General features: G+C 41.3%; 1 protein-coding gene across 1 annotated transcript in view; it reads left to right on the forward strand.

Annotated features, from left to right (window-relative positions):
* Positions 1-17570, forward strand: part of TBL1XR1 (TBL1X receptor 1) — a 153491-nt gene that overhangs the window by 66335 nt on the left and 69586 nt on the right. The window contains exon 2 of the mRNA XM_041002979.1: positions 9382-9456. The gene's annotated coding sequence lies outside the window, so the exon portion shown is untranslated. The remainder of the gene's footprint in view (positions 1-9381; positions 9457-17570) is intronic.

Raw genomic sequence — 17570 nt, forward strand, 5'->3', positions numbered from 1 at the left:
TATGAATTGCATCTTGTCTGATACTCCCATCTGATTAAATTTTTATTGGGTACAGTAATGTCCATTTATTTGTATATTTTCTGCCATTATTGTAAAATAGCAGAATTGGATAAATGTAATATTGCTCATATGGCCTTCAAAACCAAATATACTTACTTTCTGGGCCTTAGTTTTTGCCAGCTGCTAGACCTGCTAGACTGTGGAAAAGTGGGAAATTGCTCCAGGAGATTTCGAAAGAGCAACAGTTGAGTTTATTACGCAGGAAGCCCTGCACTGAGTCCATGCAAGTGGTGTAGCTTTTTGCCATTTCACTGTTCCTGGAAAGTCTGACTAGCACTTGTTTGTGCTCATTGTTCACCTTGAGTCTATGTTTTAATTGTCTATAATTGATTTCGTATAGGCTTTTTGTCTTTGTCATTATTTCCAAAGTACTAGATTGTATGGCAGCTATCTACAGAACATTTGCATTGTATTAAGTACAAATATCTTCAATCTAGGATTGATTTACAGTCTAGGCGAGAATGTGTGCAGTTTCAGGTAAAGCTGTACTGTTTGTGTGAGCTCTTTGGATACATCTCGCATTGAGGATGGAGGTGTCGGGCTAGCCAGTATTTGATTATGATCATGGTGGCCAGGGGGAGGAGTGGATAGATTTTTCAATTTAAAGGTGGTCTTTTCTTTCATGGACTGGGATGTGTATGTGTGGGGGTGGCCCTGTATTAATATGGCCTGAATGGATTGGACAGCACAGTTTGTTATTGTGAGTTTAAGTGTATCATTTAAATGTGCTGAGGAAGTTAAGTGGAAAGCAGTTTGCAAAATTAACAAGGTGAGAATTTGGCGTTCTATGAAATCAAGACTGTGGCATTTACTTTATATACTTCCAATGAATTGTACTGAAGCAGTCTTGGTGTCTAGGGTGCTTCTGACAGCTGTTTGATTGGAACCTGGCAGGTAAATGAGCAGTTTGTCCTCGTTGATTGCAGGCAGAGCACTTGGCAGTATTATCTGCATGTCACAGCAGCCCACATGATAGCATTTTTCATGTGAAAGTATGTAAGGAAATATTTTCGTTGTGCACTCTGAGAAGGCCAGGGTCAAGGGACTTGGTTTGGAAGTGTCAGGAGAGGTGCTCTGCTTGGGTAGCCTGGTGCAGTCCTCACCCGTGGGCACAGTCCCTGTCAGCACTCGTGGTAATTGGAAGGTTTATCAGTGCTCAGTTTTTCCCCCCACAGTCGTACTTCTGTTATATGTATTGATGCACAAGAGATGTGCTATAACTGGACTCCATCCACTGTTGTCGTTCAGCAATCTGAATGGCAGTTTTTGTACTGCACAGAAGCACACGACCAAGGGCCTGTCTGGTTGCAGAAGTCCTGGCTGTACTCAGCCATGCAGTTTTCCTTTTATGGGATGCTGTCTTCTCAGAGGAAGGGGCTGCTTTTAATTTATTTATTTTATTTAACAAATAATTACACCTGAATCCTATGTTAGGCACTGTTTATCACTTTACACTTGGAAATGTTGTGATTCACCTCCCATAACTTACTTTACGGATGAAAAGTCCCAGGCAGAGTGCCAGAAGCAGGGAATTCAATCCAGGCTGTGGGGTTCTGTAGTCCACGGCTCTCCAGCCTGCGCTGTGCAAGGCTTCCTGGTTTCCTGATTTGTGCTGTGCTGGTCTGCTTTGCACAGAGGTGTTCTGCAGAGGCTGGTGCTGGCCTGAGAGCAGACTTGCCTGCTGAATGGCCGGGGGAGGGTGGCACACAGCCCCTCCACGGCTTGTTGCATGTGTGCCTGTGCCTACTGGAACCTCCTCCATGAGTGATTTATTCAAGGTTTTGTTTGAACATTGCATATGATTTGTGTGACTATATTCCATTATAATGAGTAGGAAAAAGGCACCTTTCTTTGACTTTTGTTTACTACTTAAAGTTGTGCCAGTCACTGCTGCGGCTGATGTCTCCTCATATAAACAGCAGGTCTGTAGTATCCTGCCAGTCCCCTGGGAAAGCTACTGCTTTGTAGTCTTTCCTGCTCTGCATGTTTTCATGGGATCTTCATTGTCTTTCCTTTTTTAGATTTTGGGGGAGACAAAGTTGGTCATGTTTCCCATTGTTAATCTTACATTATTAATAAACCATTTATTCTTGATGTAGCGTATTTCTTCCTTTAGCACCACTCCGTTTACTGTTGGAAAGAAGCGCACCTTTGCATGTTCCCTGCCCCCCAGGTTAGACATTGGAATCTGACTAGTAAAATTCCCTAGCCTGCCCTTGCCCTTCAAGAACATTAGAGCTTTTCAACCCCCATTGTGACCACCTCGGGAGCTCGATGTAGCTGATAAGCAGATTCTACCTAGATCAATTAAATTGGAAGGAGGGACACATTCTGTCTCAGGTTCCAATCTGGAAAGGCATTTCTGTAGCCCTGAGTGAGAAAAGACCCTGCATCCTCGCATGGCTCTTCCGTGTTCTGCAAGAAACGTAGTGTCCAGCTGAATGACGGGGTGTTGTGCAATTAGTTACTCAGATTCTTGACATCCAGTCACATGTGCAAGCAGCCCTTGGGGAGGAGTGAGAGCTAGTGAGATGTAGGAACTAGGCCAGTATTCCTTCCCATTTAAGTGGCAGTGCATCCACCTGTGTGGTCTTAGGCAGCCAAGGATGAATGTTTTTTAACCTGTTGTTTCTTAGATCCTTGGGGTGTTACCTTTTACCCTTCTTGTTTTGCTCCCTCACTGTTTTACTTTAAACTTTCCCCAATTTATTTCCATGTTATTTGAAAGGTGGGGATCATCTGTACCTTGATTCCCTAGAAGATCACCACGAGGGCTGTGTCAGATTGCAGCCAAGGCCCCGGAACTGTCCCTGTCCATCTGATGGGCGGGTGGCAGGGCCCAGTGGCCTGGGCCGCCACCTGCTGTCTCCTCAGGGTGCTGGGGCAGAATGGGGCGATGGAGCATTCAAAGTCCTGACTGTAGTGCTAACTGCCTGTCCTGGATAAGCGTTTCTGTTAAAAAAGAAAAAAATTAGTAGTCGTGGGCATTGTGTTCACACAAGAAAAAGTATCAAATCTGCCCTATTTCTGAGGCATGAATAATTGCACCTTCAATTTAGTTACTTTGTCAAAAAAGTTACATTTGTACATCAATGTTTTACTTTTTTTTTTTGAAGAATGTATGTACTTGATAGCTTTATTTGTTTATTTCTGAACTCCAGAAACCTGGCTTCATTTTCCCTTTACTTTTCCCTTCCTTTTCTTTGAGAGAAGCAGAAGTAGAGAAGCTCTTCCATCTACTGTTCCGCTCCCCAGATGGCCACAGTATCTGGAGCTGGGCTGGTTCAAAGCCGAGAGATTCTTCTCCATCTCCCACAGGGGCTCTGGGCCCTAAGCACTTGGGCCGTCCTCCACTGCTTTCCCAGGCCGTGAGCAGAGAGCTGGGTAGTAAGGTGGAGCATCTGGGATTCCGGATGACATTGCAGCTACACTGTGAGCCACTGTACTGGTCCCTGTACTCAAACGTTCTTTTTAAAAAAAAAAAAACAATCCACAGATTTTTCACATATCAGTGTTGTATTATCCATTAATGTTTGTTGATGTTCTCAGCTGTGAAGAGAGCTGGAGGCTGCTTTTAAGTAGATGATGGTGCCACAATAATAAATTTCACTGTTAACCCCACGTGAAACCGCTCAAACTGAACTTGAATGTAAAAAAGATGCCCTAATGTGAGCTGGAGATTTTCTTAAATCGTGTTAACATTACTCTGTGCTAGGCAGATTTTGAAATGCTTGCTGGGATTTTGCATTTCTGTGTCCGTTTCATACAGAATTCAACTACGTATGGAACTCACTACCCAACTATATCGGTTGAGGCTGTAATTGTATGGTTAGACACCAGAACATATTTAAATTGGTCTTTATATGAGCGCACAGGCTTTAAAATTTTTCTTTATTTGGAAGGCAGATTTGGAGAGGGAGAGAGGCAGAGCTCTCTTCCATCCACTGCATCTCTTCCCCCACAGATGGTCACAGTGGCAGGAGTTGAGCCTGCTGTTCTAGGCCTTTCCATGTTCCATCTACCTTGTTCTGCGAATCTTAATTCCCAGGGAAATGAGGGTGAATGAGGAGGAAGGTGGGATGAGCATGCGCTCAACAGACTTGGAGGGATTCCTTGTTTGTGGCGGGTGTTGCCATAGTGAGAAAGGTTACAGAGAGCTGCCTTTTTAATTTGTTTTGTTTTCCTGGTCAGTGGATCTTGGTGAGCAAATTCAGAAGAAAGGTTGTGGTTTTCAAGTATGTTCCTTTTTTTTTTAGTAGTTTGATTTGCAGCTAATCACTCTTTTCTCCCTAAGATTTACTAATTTTAGTGGAAAGTCAGATTTACAGAGAGGAGAGACCAAGATCTTACATCAGGTGGTCATCCTCCCCAAGTAGCCTCAAGCACTGGAGCTGAGCTGATCTGAAGACGGGAACCTGGAACTTCTTCCAGGTCTCCCAAGCACATGCAGGGTCCCAAGGCTTTGGGCCGCCCTCTACCGCTTTCCCAGACCACTAGCAGGGAGCTGGATGGGAGAAGGAGAAGCCTGGATATGAACTGGCACCCATTTGGGACCCCAGCGTGTGCATGACGATGACTTTAACCGCTAGGCCACCTCAACAGGCCCAGCTGATTACTTTTTTTTTTAACCTATGGTTTTGATTATGAACGAAGACATCTAATTTACAGCTGTATCTGTTACTTTACCCCCAGGAGTGCTTGTACAAAAATATGAGCAGATAAAATTATTGAACTTTTATTTATTTATTTATTTTTAAAGATTTATTTATTTATTGGAAAGATATACAGAGAGGAAAATCTTCTGTCCGATGATTCACTCCCCAAGTGAGCGCAACGGCTGATGCTATGCCGATCTGAAGCCGGGAACCAGGAGCTTCTTCCAGGTCTCCTACAAGGTGCAGGTTCCCAAAGCTTTGGGCCGTCCTGGTCTGCCTTTCCAGACCACAAGCAAGCAGGAAGCTGGATGGGAAGTGGAGCTGGCGGGATTAGAACCGGCACCCATATGGGATCCAGGCGCATTCAAGGCGAGGACTTTAGCCGCTAGGCCATTGTGCCGCCGGGCCCTGAGCTTGCTTTTAATTTTTGATGTGATTGTCATCAAATTCTTCGTAGTTAAATTAATTTTTGGCCCTTTTTTTTTTTTAAACAATCCCACATTGTACTTCCTTTAGATTGTTATTTGCCATCAGATTCTAGACTGAGTTGTGTTATTACCTTAAATAGTAAATAGGTGTTGTGTTTATAACTTTTCCCAGGAAAAGGGCACATGGTATCCAGTAACTTTTCTTTTTTTTTTTTTTTCCAAAGATTTATTTATTGCAAAGTCAGATATACAGAGAGGAGGAGAGACAGAGAAGAAGATCTTCCATCCGATGATTCACTCCCCAAGTGAATGCAATGGCTGGTTTGCGCTGATCCAAAGCTGGGAACCAGGAATCTCTTTACGTGGGTGCAGGGTCCCAAAGCTTTGGGCTGTCCTCGACTGCTTTCCCAGGCCACAAGCAGGGAGTTAAATGGAAAGTGGAGCTGGTGGGATTAGAACCGGTGCCCGTATGAGATCCTGGAGTGTTTAAGGCGAGGACCACTAGGCCACGCTGCCTGGGCCAGTATCCAGTAACTTTGCAAAGGGATAAGTCACAAATGTTCATTTCTATGGACTGCAAAGCATTTGCCATTTCACAGAATTTTTGCATCTTACAATCTTCATAATCGTGTAGGTGGTTACGTTTTAAATGGCATGTAATGAATTAACAGTGACAGTGCCTTTCTAATCCAAAAACCTATTCTAAAATTCATATGTCTTTAAATGTGTTGAAATACAGATTCCACCAACAAGGCTTTTTGTTTTGAGATAGAAAAGACACCTACAGAGAAGCGTATATTTCATTGTGAGAATTAGAGCAATATAGATTTAGTTATGCAAAATAATTGGCAGTTTTTATACTAATTTAAAAAAAGATTTATTTATTTTTATTAGAAAGATTTACAGAGAAAAGGAAAGACAGATCTTCTGCTGGTTACTCCTCCCTAAGTGCCTACAATGGCCAGAGCTGAGCCAATCCAAAGCCAGGAGCCAGGAACATCTTCTGGGTCTCTCACATGGATGCAGAGTCCCAAGGCCATGGGCTTTCCTCGACTGCTTTCCCAGGCCACAGGATTAGAACCGGCACCCATATGGGATCTGGCGTGTTCAAGGCGAGGACTTTATTACACTATCACTCCAGGCCAACATACAAATCTTAAAAGCTACCGTATACTGCCTAAAGCCCTGTTACTTCTGTAGTGGGAGAGTACAGTGTACTTGGGGGTCTCGCCAAGTCTAATAGGGGAAGCGTGATCACAGAGCTTTGTACTTGGGGAGAAGCGAGGTTGGTAAAGGAGGCACACCTCTCACTTTGGGGATGAAGGCATGCATGATGACTAACACAGAAAGTTAGTTAGGCTCATTCTTGAATAAAGTGTGGATGAAGTTTGTGGGCACTGCAGTGGCCAAAGAATGCAGAGAACCTGTTGTTTGTGATTTGAATAGATGTTGAAGAAGTGAGAATAGGACAGCACTTGGAAAAGGTATGCACCATTTTGGTGTTTTGTGAAACATTTGAATTAGTTTCCCAGATTAGATACAATCCACCTTAAAGTCTTTAAATTTCCTTAGTAATAATGAGGCTATCCTTAAGGTAGTAATTTTAATTATGCGGTAGGCTTTGTAAATGGACTATGCAGTGGCTAGTGCATAGATGAATAAATTGACAGGAAAAGATCTGAAATAAAGTTAAAAACACGGTGCTGTATATGTTTCTAAAAGTCCCTCATTTTTTCAGATTGAATTATATGTGCATGTGGACATGCAGTTTTCACAGATACTTACACTTCACAACTTAGAATCAAGTATTTGTCAACTTACGATTGCAGTCTTTCCTCTTGCAGAGCTATGGCCTCATGAAAGTGATCAAAGAGTGAAGTAAAGGTTAAAAGAGAGGTAATTAGTGAAAACAGATTTCTGGAAGGATCTGTAAGGATAATGCATGTGTTTACAGGGCACAGAAATGTCAAAAGGGAACCAAGTAAAGATGGGAAAGCTGGGCAACTAGAATGATCTAATTTACATATGTGAATGACAGGTGTGCTGGTTCAGTGCTGTAGTTGTCTGCTTGTGTTGATTTTAGTTCTAAAAAAATCAAGTCGTTCTGGCCCTTAATCCACAGATTCAAATTTGCATTCCATCTGGCCGCCTTGTCGGAAACCTGTGGTAATGCATAGCGGAATTAGAGGAATGAGGGATGACTGAACGCAGTACTGTCCACCCTTCCGTTCTTTCTCTGTTCTGACGTCGCCTCGTGATTTTAGTTTAACTACCACTGCAAGGTAGTTGCATTGTTTTCTTGTGTTTGATTATGTAGGCTTATGGGTTATTTAGTTTTAACCAGATTTCACAAGAACAATTTAACGACTTAAAGATTCTTGCAGAGAAATTGCTTGCACAGAAAATGGGAATAAAAAGCAAGGAAGTAGCAGAGCCAAAACTGAGGTTACTAGCATAAGCTCTTTAGCTGCTGTGATTCAGTCATTCAGTGTCTGAAAAAAGTCAGAGATTATTAAGAAAGAAACAGACACATATGCACGATTGATGCTACTGAACATTTAGCCTTAAAGTATTAGTTAATAGTGATACAGAACACACTTAAGAATCTGCAGGGTTATGAACCAAGAAGTTGTTGTATTGTAAATAACTGCTTGCTTCCATTTTAAAAATATAGTCTAGTAGCACATTTTTATAAACATAGAATGCACGTCAACCAAAAGCTTTTTTCTGATAAGGATGCTTTGCTGATTTTGATTAGCAAGCAGCTGTACACAGCTTTAGCTAAAATATTGGTGAAATGGCTGATGTCATGTAACTCACAATCCTGAGCATAGCAGAGCCAGTGGTGTCTGGTTCTTGCCTGGATTGAGTCATGATGTCTATAAAACATTTCCGTAGCTGCTAGAATGGATTTGCTTACAGGTATGCAGATGTGTCATGTCAAAAACTGTTAGGGCTCACTCCCATGGAGTATCTGGAAGCACCAGAAATGGATGAAATATTGTATGTTTAATAAGGGTGTGTTTAGTAAATGTTATTTTAATTCCTAGACCCCTTACAGCATAGCTGCTTGAAAGTTGCATAGTACCACTGAAGTTAGTTGGGATGGCCATGGGGTCAGCAACAAGGATGCTTGAATTGGCTGGTCCAGTGAAGATAAAACTGGAGGGGAGTAGATGTTAGGTGGTGAACATGCATCTGCACGGTTTTCCAGTGCGTTGGCTTAAACTGTTAGTGTTTACTTGCCCAGTTCCCTTCTGGTGCAGGGGACAAACTTCCTGCAAGTTTTTGTAAGCACCTCTCTCTGTGGCACTTTTATTCCACTCAGATGCTGGTGCAGCCTTCCCTAGTGGCTGGTGTTCTAACATGGTTTGTGAAGCAGAGCTTATATATATCCAAGAAAGACTCATGGACAGCAACATGTTCAAATTTAGTGATTGAGAAGATGGAAATAAAGTATAAGCCCCAAACAGTTGAAAGAATAATTAACTCTGATGGAAAGTTGGTTATTTAGATGTTCCTCTATTATTACAATGTAGAATACGTATTTATATCTTTTTTTCTGCCAAAGATTTATTTGTTGTCTGTAAATATCCGTTTCCAATGAAAGGAGAGAGAGAGAAAGAGCTTTCATCTGTTGGTTCACTCTCCAAATGGCTGCAAAGGTTGGAGCTGAGCTAATCTGGAGCCAGGAGCTTTATGCAGATCTCCTATGTAGGTGCAGGGTTCCAAGGCTTTGGGCTGCCCTCCTCTGTATTTCCAGGTCACAAGCAGGGAGCTGAATCAGAAACGAAGTAGTCAGGAGATGAACTAGCATCCATATGGGATGCTGGTGCTTGCAGGTGGCAGATTAGCCATTTGAGCCATTACACTGGCCCTCTGTATTATTATTACAGCTCATGATCATGGAATATTAACACGCCATATTGGACCCTAACACAGCAATATTTACCTTGGGTGAATTGAATACGGTTGAGAGTACTCTATGTGCATATTGATTTCTGCATCTCATTCTGATCTCTTCATTAGCTGCTTGGAAATGGAACTTGGCTCATGTTCCACGTGCACTCCAAAGTTGCTGCTGTTTTCATGGTAGTACTTGCTTGGGGGGGATAAAGATTTGCTGGTGGAGAGTGTAAGCAAATAGACAGTGAAAAAAATATCAATTTGGTCTGGAAAGTCTTGTAAATGAAATGTGTTTTAGGGCACACTGAATACTTTACTTTCCTTTTTCTCAGCATCAGCAGCAACAGCTTGTGGTTGGCGGTACCGGACATTCAGTTGCACATTCCCACATCAATGCACTGCCAATGGTAAGATTCCCTCCGACTCCTGATGTCAGAGTGTTCCTAACCGCTCTGTTAGTGTTCTCTCGTTTTGTAGAATTGCGAAGGTGTTCCACAATTTGACAAAATACATGTCTTTCCAAACTATTTGACAGAGAATATCTGTTTTTTCCTAAAGTAGTAGTTAAATATAAACGTGTAGAATTAAAATCTGTAGCTATTTTTTGGGTGTTTTATTAGACACTTTGACAATATCCGCTCTTTGTAGCTTTTGCAACTTTTAGCTGTAATTATCAAGGTGAAAAACAGTGATCATCTTGTGTTTTGTCAAATGAACTGTGTTTGTGAAAGGCCATCTTCTGCAGCCAACAGTGGCGGCAGTAGCTTTTTTGGTTTTAGTAAAATAATGCTTTGTGGTATTGTGTTTATCCCAGTATTTCTAGTTAATGGACAGTTAAGTCGCTAAAATAAATCATTTTAAGGAGTACCATTTTTATCCTTTTGCAAAGGTTTTCTTAGATGCTGTTCCCTGTGTAATATATTGAGATATCAACCTTGTGGTATAACAAAAGAATGACTGAACTCTACAGAGGTGCTATTTTCTGGATGTGGTAGGAGTGTTTGATTTCTGGCAAGTATGCTTGAAAATTAGATGGTGGATTTGGACTACATTTCTAAGGTTCACTCTAGTTGTGAGGTAATATTTTTACCTAATGCATTTTGTGGTTCCAGTAGCAGGAGAATTTTAATGTTTTAAGTGAATGACTTAGTTAAATAATAATTTTAAAAAATTTTCATCATGCATTACTAGGACTTTTATCTTCACTTATTTAAAATATAGACATTAAATGGGAGCTACAGAAACAGGTAAAGGTTTATAGAATTTAGTGGCAATAATAGTTGTACTCGTCTGAACAAATACCATCAAAAGTTAGTAGGAACCAAAGTAAGAGGTGTATTTGTGAAAAAGTCTCCAGGAGACAATTTGTTTAAACCTGAATCTGTAAGTTTGTTAAAGGAGCCTTTCTTTGATCAAAACAGTCTGAATCCTTGCCGGGGGGTGGAGTGGGGATGCATGTTTTACTCTGTGTTCTCTGCTGTCTTCTGACCCCACTTCCTCATTCTTTCAGCTTATGCCATTGTTGAGGGGGGAGGTTTAAATTTTTGCTCAATTTACGTAGCACGAAGAATGACTTTTTCTTTCATTGAGTTGTGGGAGACATTCAGCATTCACAGGTTTCTTTAGGTTGCTGAAGTGACTCTTTAACCCTGGTTATGTGGATATCTACTTCCCCTGGAGCACTGTGGCGTTTCCTCTCCTGAGAAACGGCTCCGTGGTGAATCAGCTCAGGCATCCCAGGTGTCCCTGCTTTGCTTGTTGTTTGAAGGTCTCCTGTAAAACTTGTTAGTTTTCTTGCTTGTTGGAGTCTTGATGCCACATCTGGCCTGGTGATGAGCTGTGCAGGCCTGGCCGGTGTCTGAGTTGCTGGTGCTGTGGCCATCTCTCAGGTCCTACCCTCAAACTGATCTTTAATGTGTCTAACATAGACTGTTTAGGTTTTGATCTTAACGGTATATTGACTGGGTTTCAGATGGTCTCAAACACATTTGCCAGTTTTGTTAAATCCGTGAGATCGTTTTTTTTTAATGTCTCAAAATATTTTTGAAGAAATATTTATTTGGAATGCCAAGCAACAGAGAATGAGAGAGAGAGAGAGAGAGAGAGAGAGAGACAGAGAGAGAGAGAGATTCTTTGATGGATCGACCCACCATCTGGTGGCTCTCTCCTTAGATGGCCACAAGTGTCAGGCTGAAGAGCCACAACTCCATTCTGGTCTCATGTGTGGATTGCACGGCTCTGGCACCTCAACTTTCTTCTGCTGCTTTCCTGGCACATTAGCAAGGAACTGGAATGGAAGTGGAGCAGCTGGGACTCAAACCAGTACTCCACACTGTGATGCTGGCTTTAAAAAAAAAAAAAAGAGGCTTAATAGAGTTTTATGTATGAGTGCACATGTGTAGATTTTAGTGTCAGAAGTGAAGAAAGCAGATATTAAACTCAATAGGACATAAACTGTGCCTATGTATTTGTCCAGTAAAATTTCGCATTGTGATTCAAAATGGTGGTTAACCCGTGAATCTTGGAAAATCACAAATATCTCAGGTTAAAACCTGTTCAGTGTACTACTAGTAGTTCCTGCCTGTGTATCCACAGTTTTGCTTTCTGTCCTTTGAATTATTTGGAGTTTATTGTTATCTAAAAATATTAGTATTGGACATTCTAGAAGAAATTCGTATGTTTTAAATTGCTTGCTCTTCTGAATAGCATGATGATATTTTGTGTCATTCTTACTCAGTACTGCCACAGAGCTGAATCATCCTTTCGTATGGAAAATCAATACTCATGAATCATGTGGTAGCTGGTGTACTGTCTGTGTATATGTGTTTGTGGTCAAGTAATAATCTTAAAGACCTACAGAGGCAGTGTGAAGGCAGCTCCAGAGCGTAAAACTTGAAAGGATGGATTATTCTAATACTTTGTGACAACAATGCATGGCTTAAGGGAAAAAGAAATATTATATGCAAGTCTTGGGTTTGGTTATGTACTGTGTTCGGCACCTACTAAAGATTTAAGAATGAATTTTTTTTGGAGAAGGGAATCTGCTATGTCAAACTTAATTTAATGTAGATTCTATAGAAGAATGATTTCTGAGAATATGTAACATCTATAAACTCTGTACCTGTTGTCCTTGTTGTCAAAACTGTGAAGGGTTCATAACATTTCCTTCTGCTTTGATTCTTTACTTGAGAGGAGTTAAGTCATGATTTATGATTATAAATTTGTCATAAAATTTATATAATTTATTCCATAATTTATTAATGAGACTCATTGGCCAATAAATCTGTATTGTTACGGTGACTTTTCATTTTAAAATTTGAACATGGCAAACTAGAGAATTTATGTTCAGAATAATGTAATAAACACATTCAGATGTTCCCAAGCTGTTACTCCCAGATTATTTTGAAGTTCATAATTCATATCACAAGATTTTATTAATATTTTGATGCTTATTTATTGAATGTATAGACTTGGAAATTGTTCAGTGACAATGCTGTTGTACTTTTTCAAATTTTTAATTATTTTTTATGATATAATTCCATAGGCACAGGGTGCCCCTTCTGCTTTCCCCCATATTTCTCAAATAATGTAGTCCTTCAGCAACAAAGTCCAGCATTCTGCTGTTTGAGTGCATCCTGGCATTTTAGCTATAGACAATGGCAGGTAGTCTAGTATCCTGTTGTCAAAGTGTATTTAACAGTTTGATTGGGAATCTTCCTTTCATTCAGTAGAGATTAATAGTGCAAAGTATCTTCAAGTCCCAGTATGCTAGTCTCCATTATACAGTTCATCTATGAGAATACAGGCATATACATACTTACCTGTGTATCTATTTGTCTTGTATGGAGGTTGCATTATATCAGAGAAAACATTTGGTATGGTAGAATTTCATTCTTTTTCATGACAAAGTAGTATTACATGAATTAGGTGTACCATACTGTTAAAATTGATGCTAATTTTATTTAAAAAGATAGTCAGTTACATTTTTAAAAATTTGTAAAATACATGACTGAGTTTATCACCTCATCTTCCAGTGTACAGTTCACCTATGTTAACTATATTCTCATTGCTTGTGTGACAGATCTCATTTTTTCATCTTATGAAACCAAAACTTTTAGCTATTAAACCACATCTATTTTCTCCAGAACTTGGTAATAACCCTCTTCCTTTGCTATTGGTTTGGCCACTTTAGATACCTTATACAATAATGGCATACATATGTTACCTTTATGTAATTGTTTTGTTTTAGCATAAGGTGCTGTAGGTTTATCTAACGTTGTTTCCTTTGCTCTTACTTGAAGCAGAGCTCCCATCTGTTGGTTCAGTGCTTACATTCCTGATATGGCCAGGCTGGGCCAGCCGCACTCAAGGAGCCAGGGACTCAGTCTAGTTGTCCCAAGTGGGTGGCAAGAAACTGACTGCTTGGGGCGTTGTCTACTGCCTCCTAGCCTCTACGTTGTTGGGATGGTGTAGTGTAGGGCCAGAGCAGGGAATTGAACTCAAGCATTCCAATATAGGACTTCTAGGCCACTGCTCTGTTAAAGTGGATATCTATTCTGTTGCAGATCCATATCGCTTTTTAAAGTTTATTTGCGGACATTTTGATTGTTTCTGCTTTTGGGCTAATATGAATAGTGCTGCTGTGAATATAGATGTACATATTCCTCTAATATAGTTCCAGTTTGCATCTTTTCAAATGCTTTATAACTATTGCATGCCTTTTTTTTCTTAGAACTATAAATTCTGATTTTCAAGAAATATCTCAACCTGTGCTCAATCCTTTTCGTCCTTATGTTGGCTGTTCTGATTGTATAGCCATCCCATAAACTTGCAAAAATTATTATTTTGGATTAAAACTGAATTTTCATACTAAGAATAAAACAGTTGTCTTGGTTTTGATTTCCACACAATCCAACCCTTAATTTAAGTAGCCATTTTCATTAAAAGGTGAATCCAGGGAGTCCCTGTTGGGTGCATGGGAAAGTGGGACAGGGAAGGTAAAAAAAAAAAAAAAATAAAAACACAACAGAACCAGTGCCTAAAAGAGCAGGCAGTACGGACAGTGGTGGACAGCTGGATCTTCAGTCACATGAACACCGGGGCAGTGGGCAGGGGGGGCAGGAAAGAAGCTGAATTTTTGCACAGAAGGTTAAGGGAACTGGGGTAATTTGTCACCAACACCTGTTCCTCAGGGCTGAAGTTAAGCTGGAAAGGATAGACCACGTCTCAGGTGCTCAGCACTCCTCCAACCACCTGTGGCCAGAGAAAGGACCCACGTGCTGAAAATGATGTAGCTATTTCCGCCTGTTTTGAAGCTGTGTGATGACAGCATGGGCCCATGTATCATCAGCAAATATTCTAGTCCACTGGCAATTACATTTCCCAAAGGAAGTGGGATCTGTTGTGGTGTATTTTGTTAACACCTTTTCTCCAAGAACTTGCTTATCTACAAGTACTGATAAAATGTAAGTTTCGACCAATTACCAAACTGAGTAAACAACCCAGAGAGTTACTGCTGTCATGCAGTGCGGTGCATGTTGAATTGTTGGTGATCCCTTCTGCTATTTACTTTATCAGTGTAAGAGCATTTGTCTATACACTATAGAAAAGTTGATTGTCATTTATGTTTTTTTAAAAATCATTCATTGTCCTGTGATGTTTCAGTGGTATTACATTGCTGTATAATCAGCATCGTGTGACATACACACCCTCTTCCTGTTGAGAATTTACACCTCCAGATAACTGGCTTCCAAATCTGCAGCAAATGGTCCCCCCCCCCCCCAAATGCTTGTTTGAAAGGCAGAGAAATAGAGATCTTTCACCTGCATGTTCACTTCCTAAGTGCTTGCCAGTAGCCATTGTTAAACTCAAGCTGGCCTTCTGTGTGGGTAGTACAGCTCTGAATCCTTGGACCATCATCCCGTATGAGCGGTGGTTTGTGTCTTAGCTGCTCTGCTTCCCACCCAGCCCCCTACTTGTGGCCTGGGAAAGTAGGAGATTACCTAAATGCTTGGGCCCCTGCACCCACATGGGAGACCAGAAGCTCCTGGGTTCTGGCTTCTGGTTGGCTCAGCTCTGGCTATTGTGTCCACTGGGGAGTGAACCAGTGGATGGAAGATCTTTCTCTGGAAATCTTTCCAATAAAAATAGTTTTTAAAAAAGTTATATTTGTTTGAAAAGCAGAAACATACTTAGACACACACACAGATACACACACTGAGATCCACCTGCTGATTTCATTTGCCCAAATGTCTGTGACAGTATGAGTTAGGACAAAGCCACCAGCACAAAGCTGCATCCAGGCCAGCCATGTAGGTGCCAGGGACCTAAGAACCTGAGCCATCACCAAATGATGATGATGCCTCCCATGATGCCGTTAGCTGGGAGCTGGGAGCTGGACCCTGGATGAGGTGGGATTCAAGCCCAGGCACTTTGGTAGTAGCTGCGGGCATCCCAAATCACGCATCAAGTGTCTGTCTCCTCTAGGGCTTTTGTTTGGTTTTGTTTGAGCAAAATGAAAATCATGTTTTATGCTTCTGTTTTTGTTATTAGCCTTTGTTATTAGCCTTTCCTGAAGTTACTGAGTGTATCTAAAATGGTATCTTAGACTTGGTGATGTTACTTAAAAGGTTTGAATTCTTACATGGATATAATTTGTTAAATGTACTAGTAGGGATTGTTATGATGTGCTACTGTTTTATTTAGAAATTCGTTTTCATTGTTCAGATAATTTGGTGTTTGCTCTATAGGTACCAGGTGGTTAGTATTAAACCAGAAATAAAATCAGGCTCTCCTCCAAGGGAGACTGGTGCGAGTGCAAGGGCACATATCCATGCTAAAGGGGTGGATATTAAAAGATGCATGTCACTGTGGAAGGTGTTCTGTCACTGATTGTTTTTTGGCCTGTTTTTACGTGGCCTGGGAATGTAACAGAGGATGTGTGAAGTCCTTAGACCCTGTCCAGGCTTTATTAAATGTAGTCTTATATAACCATTTAGGGTTGGATTTTATGGTCTAATCTTCACAATGTAACTATAAAGTTTGCAGCTGAAGATCATTGCTTATTCCAGGGGTGTATGGATGCTGCTCGGAGGCTTCCCACCACCACCTCCCCCCCCAATCTTCCTTTTCATCTTCTGTCTTTAGTGTATAATCATGTTTTTAAAAATTTTTGCTCTAAAGAGATTAAAATGAAATGCTAAGTGTGTGAGTGGAATTTTCAGGGTTTTGGTAATGGCTCACTTTTATTGGAAAGGCAGATTAACATAGAGAAGGAGAGATGGAGATCTTCGTCTGCTGGCTCACTCCCTAAGTGGCTGCCATGCTGAAGGTGAACCAATCCAAAACCCGGAGCCAGGAGCTTCTGCTGGGTCTCCCGTGCAAGTGTAGAGCATCAAAGGCCTTGGGCCATCCTCCATTGCTATGCTAGACCACAAGCAGGGTGTTGGAGCGGTTGGGACATGAGCTGGTATCCATATGGGATCCTGGTGCTTATAGGTAGAGGGTTAGCCTGTTGAGCTACCATGTGGCCCCAATTTTCAGTTTTATGCTGGTGCTTTTGTTTGATATTTCAGGTTGTGCTTTGTTGAAGGTAGCATGTCAGTTTTGAGTTTCATTCTTGGTTCATTCAGTAGAGATCCTTCACTCTGCTGCCTCTCCTCTCCTCCCTTCTCCACTCGCTCTTGTTTCCTTTTCAGATTTGTTTTTTTTTTGAAGGGAAGAGTTTTTTTCTCTTTGTTCTTTAGCAGAGAGAAAAGGAGAGGTAGATCTTCTATTCACTCTTACAGACCATGATGGCCAGAGGTGAACCAGGTTGAAGCTGGAGCTCCTTCTGGGTCTCCCACGTGCGTGCAGGGTCTAAGGACTTCACACACATCCTCTGTTACGTCCCCAGGCTGTGAGTAGGGAGGTGGATCAGAAGTGGAACAACAGGGGCACTAACTGATGCCCACATGTGATATTGGCTCCCCAGGGTGGAGGATTAGCTTGAGGTGCTACCATGCCGGCTCTTTTCCCCTCCCCCTTTTTAAGATACATTGTCTTTTGCCAGGAGCTAAAAATTGTTAAGGGGAAAAACGGTTTTTACTTCACTGTATTCTATAAGCGTAAATTTCCTATCAAATGATTAATGGGATAATTTTGAGTTCATTAAAGCTGTTGTGATTTCCATTAAAAAGTCACATCTATTAAGGAACACCTGGAGGGACTGGCATGGTGGAATAATGGGTTAAGTTGCTCTTGCAGTGCTGACATTTAGTATGGGTACCAGCTGCTCAATTTCCAATCCAGTTCTCTGTTAGAGTTTATGGGAAAGCTGCTGAAGAGGGACTAAATGCTTGGGTCCTGGCCTGGCACCCGTGTAAAAGACTGAGAGGAGGTTCCTGGCTCCGTGAGCCTGGCTGGTTCCTGGTTGTGTGGCTGTTTAGAGGAGTGAGCCAGCAGAGGGAAGAGTCTTCTGTCTTTTTCTCTCTCCTTCCTTCCTCTGAATTTGAAATAGATAAATCTTAAATACCTGGAAAGT

The sequence above is a fragment of the Ochotona curzoniae genome, unplaced genomic scaffold (genome assembly GCF_017591425.1).
Source record: "Ochotona curzoniae isolate NIBS_2020 unplaced genomic scaffold, NIBS_Ocur_1.0 scaffold_2587, whole genome shotgun sequence".
Lineage (NCBI taxonomy): Eukaryota > Metazoa > Chordata > Mammalia > Lagomorpha > Ochotonidae > Ochotona > Ochotona curzoniae.